This window comes from Cylas formicarius, unplaced genomic scaffold, assembly GCF_029955315.1.
Source record: "Cylas formicarius isolate icCylForm1 unplaced genomic scaffold, icCylForm1.1 PGA_scaffold_10__41_contigs__length_53128322, whole genome shotgun sequence".
Classification (NCBI taxonomy): Eukaryota; Metazoa; Arthropoda; class Insecta; order Coleoptera; family Brentidae; genus Cylas; species Cylas formicarius.
Genome location: NW_026844214.1, coordinates 23,891,116 through 23,897,698, shown reverse-complemented (window position 1 = coordinate 23,897,698; position 6,583 = coordinate 23,891,116). Strand labels below are relative to the sequence as shown.

The 6,583-nt window shown below is 34.7% G+C and overlaps 1 long non-coding RNA gene across 1 annotated transcript; it reads right to left on the bottom strand.

The window, feature by feature from the left end:
• LOC132708191 (uncharacterized) lies at positions 1-772 on the bottom strand. The gene is made up of 3 exons (XR_009619872.1): positions 638-772; positions 455-577; positions 1-292 (listed from the first exon to the last, which is right to left on the bottom strand). It is a non-coding gene; the product is annotated as an uncharacterized LOC132708191 (long non-coding RNA).
• Between the last annotated feature and the right edge of the window lie 5,811 nt (positions 773-6,583).

Sequence of the window (6,583 nt, the reverse complement as noted above, 5' to 3'; positions counted from 1 at the left end):
AAGAAATACTTGGAAGGGATTTAATATTTTTGCAAACTCCATGTGCATCAATCACAGCTTGAAGTCTTCGGCTCATGGTCATGAAAACAGATATGAAGTATTCTTCAAGCGACAATCATTCGTATACTTCCTTCCTTCCTATCGATCCTTGCTGTTTTGAGGCATAAAGTTGCTTCCATACGGCCGTTTCATCATTATCAGGACTAATATTTGGCCAAGGCAAGGTTTCAATGTTGCAATTTTCGAGCCATTGTGTAATGATTTTTGAAGTGTGGTCAGGACAATTGTCTTGCTGGAAAATATAAATATCTTTCAGGTAAAGCTGTTCCACACGTTCTATAATATTTTGGCATAAGGTTGACCGACAAATCTTTCCTCAATCCGCCATAACACTCCCTTTCCTCTCCCATTTACATTAACAAAAACTGCTCCTCTTGAGTTTGTTTTTACTGACCGGAAATTTCTACAGAATTCTTGCATTTTTCGCGCTTTGGAAAGGGTTATCCTTAACTATCCGAAAGTGCGCCTGATTTTCTTGAACTGAAGTGATTGTTTGTCTGCTAGATTTCCTTTTCCCCTAAAATGTTTTTTCTGGTTTCCACCTATTAATAATGAAAAAAACGCTTGTTTTGCTTACATTAAAATGTTAAGCTAGGGGTAATAGGAGCACCAACTATTTTCTAATTTGGATCAATTTTTCTTTTAACTCTCTACTCGTATATATGTGGAGCCATTTTAGGCTCCTTTTTATTTTCTAACGTTTTTGTGAATCTTTTTTGTTACAGTGACAGTATTAAAAATATGAAAACAATGAAGTTTGAGTGACAACGACATGGTGGCCTATAATAAACTGCTCAAAACACTGAAAAAAGGTGCTTTAAGAGTCGTGTATCACTTTTTTACGATACCAGCTGTACATTAATTTGTTCTGTTGGTGTTTCAAGCGGTCAATAATAAACATGTCAAGATATTTTAGTACCAATACTTTATACGCAACATAAACGTAACAAGCAGGAAAGTCGTGAACTTTTACGCCAACTTTAAGGTTTTATAATATGCTGAAAGGTGCCTTCGGCCATACTACTAAAGCTTCCAAACACGTAAAATTTTACGAGATTTGTATGGGGGGCACTATATTATGATGTTCTGTATTCGGCATAACTGATCCGCCGCTGAAAATGGTATTTTGCATTCGGATTATGTCCATAAAAATATAAAGTTTCATAATTAATAAAAAACAATGAGCCTGCAGGCACCCGCAGCCGGTTTTGTGATTCTTGGCTGGTGGCATATTTAGCAACAGCATTAAACATTTTTTCTCTTTTTAGTGAAATTATTAGTTGGTTTTAAGTTATTGTATTTGTTTCTGTAAATATTAATGTCCCAACTAACCAAAAGTTTTCTTGTCGAAAATATAGAGCGGTCAAAGTTCCAATTTTATTAAAATTTTTAATGACATGACATGACAAAATAATGAATTTGGACGTCACTGCTATAGCGCGTTAGTTTCACCATAATGATTAGATAATGATAGTGATTGAAACATGACAAAAATTTTGTTTAGGCCGTCAACTCAAAAGAGTGAGACGGCATTAAAGTTCAAGGTATTTTTTCTATTTTTTTTATACATATGTAAATGACGAAAAATGGTGCTAGTAGTAATAAAAAAACCTATTTTCTTCTAAGTAGGCTTTTGTAAGCATTTGTCCAATTTAGATTATATTAAATTTTAGTGAGTTTACATTCGTGTTAATCACAAAATGCTGTTACATAAACATTTTTCTCATATTGAAATGCATATTATGATTTGAGTTTTTGTTAAAGCAAATGAGTGGCACCCGTTTAGGTGAAACAGAATCATTTTGCCTCATTTCGCCTCAAAAAAATAATTCGTGTTTCGGAAAATCCAGGTTTTAGTACCCGCAGCATCGTTTAAGTACTGCGACGGAGATAAGTCAATTGTACATCTACCAAATTTGTTGAAAAAGGGACACGTAATCCATATCGATATACCACGGTTCAGCAGTTAATGCCTCAAACTGTACCAGCTCGCCTAGAATTTGCTTAATTTTTCCAAAATATTCCAATCGAGATCCAACATTTTCTTAATAAGAAGCTTTTTACCGACGAGAGAGCTTCAATAATTGCCGGAGAAGCAAAATATTTTCAGCATTCCCTTCAGGCACACATTTGGTGTGATGCAATTTTTTCGGCACTATTTCAACGTAGTCCTAGAAGATGTACAGGGTGGGCCATTTAAGAGGGGCTTATACATTATCTCGAAACCTACAGGGATTACAAAAAAAAAGTAAATACAAAAGTTGTGTCTATTTAAATGACCTTTATTTTTTTTAGTTTGCTAATCGTCACTTTTTTATATACAGGATAGTAAAACAAAGTTACATTTTTTTTAAATAGAGTACCTTACATTTTATCGCATTTTTGGATAGTCCTTTGAAAGACAAATTCAAATTCAAAAAATGGGTATGGGTCTGTGGTGCACCGTTCCGAACTTAATCATCATCTTCAGAATTCGGGTTATGTTTAAACCATCATTGTCGGGTTGCTTATTGACTTTTTAAACTTTTTTACATCTATTATTTTTACGAAAATAATGCTTTTTTTTAGGCAATGATCAAATTTTAAATATTTTCTTAAAATACGTGGTGTTGCCACGTTTCGCAAAATGATTCTTTTCTCACTACTTTACTACTACTGCTACTTTAATAGCAATTTCAATTATATAACATAGTACAGATCTCTGACTTACCGTTTTGGCTTAGTTGGCAGATAAAATTAAAAACTGGGTATGAGATTTAAATTACTAAGGTATGAAACTGGGAATTAGCTCCTTATCAAGTTGTTCACAACTGTTTTATAATATTGTTAACAAGTCATATTAAAAAGAGAATATTACTCTTTGTACAATGTTTCTACGTTTAAATGTCTACGTGAAATGATTAAAAAAAAATTAACACTAACTACTAATACATATTACTAACATGTAAAATTAATTAAATCAGTTTTTTAACATGTCCGTCGTTTTGAACAATACAAGTAGCATGTGCTATTTCCAAATGGTATATGGCATTTGAATTCGTTTCATTCAGATAGTGTAGTGCGCGAACTCGTTGCTGCACTTCGAAAAGAGTTGACGGTATATCTTTGTAAATATCTTTCTATGTGCCCAACAAAAAAAGGCCATCGAAGTCAAATCTGGGTTCCTCGTTGGCCAGGATATGGTTCCGTTTTGTCCAATCCACTCTCTGAAATTTTCGTTTAGAAAACGAATTATTGCTGTAATTCTATGGTAAGGAGCGCCATCTTGTTGCCAAATTAAATTTGGATGCTCTCTTCGAGAATATTATTATGTATAAATATAAATACCGTACGGATGTTAAATTTTGTTGGTAAAATATTATTAAAAAATATTATTAAAAAATTATTCACGGATCTTCGCCTTTGCTTGTTTACTTCAAAAACAGATTTTTTATTTTCTGAACTCAAATAATGCGTATTTTTTCTATTGAGTACCACCCCAGGCAGACGTTGTAAATAATGATTCATCTGTTCAAATTATATTTTGAAATATGTTATCTTAAAAATGTCCATCCAGCATTATATTGCAAAATTCGAATTTTAAGTTTATATCTTGTACTTTTTGTACTGGTGTGAATTTAAATGGCTTATTTAAATGTTAAACATGTTTGCAATGTGGTTCGATTTACGTCTACATCTGAAGCGGCAAGGTGAGTGGAGGTCTTCTGGAGTATTTTCAAAATATCTATAATATTTTCATGCAAAACCGCTAGCATTCGCGTTTGGAGAGATTTGGCTCTATATTGTCTGAGAGGAAGAGCCGGACTTCGGACTTTTGTTATTGGCGATGTATCATTCTAATAGGTCAACTTTTTCCTGCTTGATAACTTAACAGTAAGTTATCTGTTTCCGTAATAAGGAAAACTATTATATTATTATATTAAATAATATATTATGGAACGCTACAGATTAATATCTACTGAAAACATTCGCTTGCTGTCAAATCCATGACTAAGAAACTTCTGAAGTGGCTCACCACAGTGATTAACGCAGCCGACAGCTTAAAGTAGTACTTTACATACCATCGATTGACAATGATTAGAAATATCTAACTAACCAAGTAACCAAAATTTGTACTTAATATGCAAATTTTTAATTCAAGAAAAATCGTCGCAAGGGCAATAAATATTTTGTGAAACCATCGAGTTTTGACCCTTCATGTCACGCACAAATTTCACGATTCAATGAAAATATTTTAATCACGTAATCCACATAAATTGAAGTCGATTTTATTACATTGAGGGTGATATATCATGCCCGGTATCGTAAAAATATTTAATTTTGATCTACATAACTACACATCGATGTGAGTGGTTACTTTATTACGTTGATATATTTAAGTGGAGTTCACATATATCAAGCTACCTTTTGCTTGACATATGTTTATAGAGATTAAATGTATATTTTAACATTTGCAAAGGATTCTTATCCAAGTAGTAAATCGTATTGAGAAAGAGGCTCGTCGGTAAATTCAACAAATTTGGAATTACACAAACAAAACAGAAATCAGTGAAACGCAATTCGTTGTGCTGTTCTGCAGAGCGTGACTATGAAATCGGATTCAGAGATTGATTCTGAACTCCAAGCGCTCCCGCACGGATCACGTCGATGAAACAAGCCGGAAGGCGTTTGAATCTCCGTGGATATGGTGGGGACAGAACTGGAGGTTGAAGCCACAAATCGCTTTATGGGTGTACACGAGGATAGTAAGAATACTCGTTGCCTAGTCTGGCTTCGTATTGTGGCGGTCTACTAAGAGGAGTTCTACAGGTAGTAGTGTGTCTTAGAGTAGAGATAGTACCTCTACATTTTCTCGCAGATGGGCATTTATCTATTAGTCTTTATGGCAACTACAATCACGCGCCAGTGGCCCCAACTAGGTGCAGTGCATTGCAAAGAACACGCACCGGTAAACCGCTTTGGTCGGCGGGCTAAATCTGGTTGAGGGGGATCCTATAACATTTTCGGGGTCTGACTAGTATTTCCTGCTCAAGATGCATGAAGACTGTTACAGTATGGAAGGCGATTCCGAGTCGATAGGCAGTGGATTCCGGCGGACACGGCGTTCGAAATTCCAGTATAGATATATAAAGCGCTGGTAAACGAAATAAAAAACGATGTCAAAGCTTTATAAATTTTTCAACAAGATCTTATCGAAGTGGGAAATACCACAAGATTTTAGAGATACTTATATAATCAATCTTTTGAGAAATAAAGGCAAATAATCCTAGAAACGTATGCTTGGGGCTACGAAACGCTGTGACTGAAAATTAATATTGCCAAAACATAAATTATTTCAATACCAGCTTCACAAAATATATTTGTGTTTATTCAGGCTAACACTTTGGAGAACGTTGAACACTTCAACTACCTCAGAAGTAATATTAAGGTCAACGTTGATGAAAAAATTCAACATTGCAACAATCATGCGACATCAACCTCTTTAAGGCTCAGAAGAATATATTGACAACCTATTTTTTACAATAAAAATTAGTAGTGTTTCGTATTAAGACACTGCGCTAATCCGGTCGGTGTGCGTAAGTGGTGTTAGAGAAAATGGGTTAAAAAATGTTTATTTAATTAATTATATTTAATAATTTATAGAATTAATCCCATACTGTTATACATTTTTCAGAGACTTACGCCCAGCGGAATCAAATTGGCATATAAGATACTGGGTATTCCATTCAACAATTTTTTTTCAAATAGACGATATCATTTAGGAAAAAAATTACCACGCCACTGAATTCTACGTTAAAACATTTCATAGGATACCCGAGATACGAGGCGTGTATCAAAACTTGAAATTTCCAAAATCACCCTGTATTTTAATAACTAAGCAAGTCATGTTTCACAAAAAAGTACCAAAGACTCTATCTTCATCAACAACGGACATAACCCTCAGTCGCGATCAAAATGTAATACACCAGCACATCTACCACTTATAATCAGTTGCCCGAAGTTTCGGCCCTCAAAGTCTAGCAATGACCAGGTTTGTGCAAATTAATCTTGCCCGAGATATGGAGCGCTTGATCTGCTCCTGCATACTATAAAGATACAAAATATAGATGTGGCAATCCTGAGCGAACCAAATAAGCATGGCCAAGAAAACAAACTGGTATCTCAAATTCCGGATATGAGTTGGACCTGATCGCGCTAAATCAAGGAACCACACCTTCCCTATTTAGAGCTCAAACCATGTATTTCATCGTTGTAACAAAAGCTGGGATGTGTTAGACAAGGAGAGCTTCTCGAATCACAATTATATATATTTCGACATAGGCAATGCAGCAACCCAAAGGGTCGACTTTTGATAGCGAGAAAGTTGATCATTTCGCAGGAAATCTATAGAACGAACTCTAACATAATAGGACATATAAACGGAAGTCCCAAGCAGACGAAAACAAAAAACCGGCTTATTAGTGGACAGCGAAGATTGCCAACTATAGAAGGAAGTGTCTGGCAAAAAAATGAAGAAAAAAAT